This window comes from Elephantulus edwardii, unplaced genomic scaffold (genome assembly GCF_000299155.1).
Source record: "Elephantulus edwardii isolate Elephantulus edwardi_28Jun2011 unplaced genomic scaffold, EleEdw1.0 scaffold00038, whole genome shotgun sequence".
Taxonomy (NCBI): domain Eukaryota; kingdom Metazoa; phylum Chordata; class Mammalia; order Macroscelidea; family Macroscelididae; genus Elephantulus; species Elephantulus edwardii.
Genome location: NW_006399788.1, coordinates 20,642,180 through 20,643,703, shown reverse-complemented (window position 1 = coordinate 20,643,703; position 1,524 = coordinate 20,642,180).

The window sequence follows — 1,524 nt, the reverse complement described above, 5'->3', positions numbered from 1 at the left end:
CCAGTTCCAGGGGTGTAGCAGTCCCAAGGTCCTATCTCATATCAGGTCTCTGGTTCGGCTATGGCTTAACACCAGAGCATTCATAGGAGATACATATATTCTAACTTCATTGGCCCATTCAGAAAAGTCACTATATACCTTTTCTTTCTACTTTCTTGCCACCAATTTTGCAGTTGTGTTCCTTTCACATCCCTGACCATTCAGCCAAACCATTGGCCACACCCACGATTCTGCTTAGGATCTCAAGTCTAAACAACCTAGTGCAGTGATCAAATTTCTACCCCTCTGAGAGGATTCCTTTTTCTATTGATCTTCAGGGATGTCTTAGAGAGGTTGCTGTCTACTGTGCTACTGTTGTCTGATTTCCAGTTGATTCCTGCACAATACACAGAATCTTCTATAAACAGGTCATGAGTTTTCTCTTCTATCAGTCAATCATAGATGAAGATTGGGAGAGGGAAGAAAATGTGATAGGCATGGCAAACATGGGTATTTGTGCCACTTGTATGGGCCTTTAGGTCATGCTTGAGTCTGGTCTTGTATATACCTCTTGCATTTACTGATGAGGTGCTGCTGTGCACATTAAGCTTTATAACTTTGTGGGTCAGAGAGCACCCAGTTCATAATGAGCAGCTCAAGCTGCATTGTGACTTGCTGGCCCATGCTTAAGTGTTCAAGTATTGCCAACTGAGGGTAAAGTATATTTATAAGTACTAATAACAAGACAGGACACCAAGAATAAAGAGGTAAAGCAAGAGGTAAACAGTTCTTGAACAACTGAAGCGCTGGTCCCAGATTCCCTGTGCCTTTATTGAAAATTTCTAGGGAGCACATCACAAAGAGAATTCTATGCAAATGAAGCTAAGCTCTTTCCATTGAAAACCTTCTGCTTGACTCAGCAGGGAGGGGTTAGCAAATACAAGAGTCCTGTAAATTCTTAAGGTTTGCCTTAGAGCCTACCCCTGTAAAGATTCAAGGTTTGCCTTAGTGCTTCAGGGTGAATTCTAGCTTGTATCCCACCTCCCTCATATATTGAAATAGCATTTGGCTTATTATAAATATTTGGTATGAAATTTGGCTTCCCACATTTCCCCCCATTTGTTCTTTTCATCCTTTATACACAAACAAATATAAAAAATTAAGCAAAAGAAGCTCACAACAATACTTCCAAAAATCTCCATCTGATCAAAAGGATTCAGGTTGGACATTCTTTCACTATTCCTTGTAGAATATCTATCTAAGTTATTAAAATAATCCAACTGCTTATCAAAAGTAGAATGAATCTGAGCATGTAATTTCAGTATATCATTTATGAAATTACCAGGATTCATTCCATTCAGCATCATTCAACTTTACTGGAGTAACACAAAACTGTGTAGTATTCCAGTCACATTTTAATTTTATTTGTCTTTGAAAAGACCATAACTTTTTATAATTTAAATGCAATACTTTTATATAAACTGAGGTTTAAATACTTAATGCAAAGCCAACCGAGCTGTAGTAGTCGTGGCAGTATTGGTGATA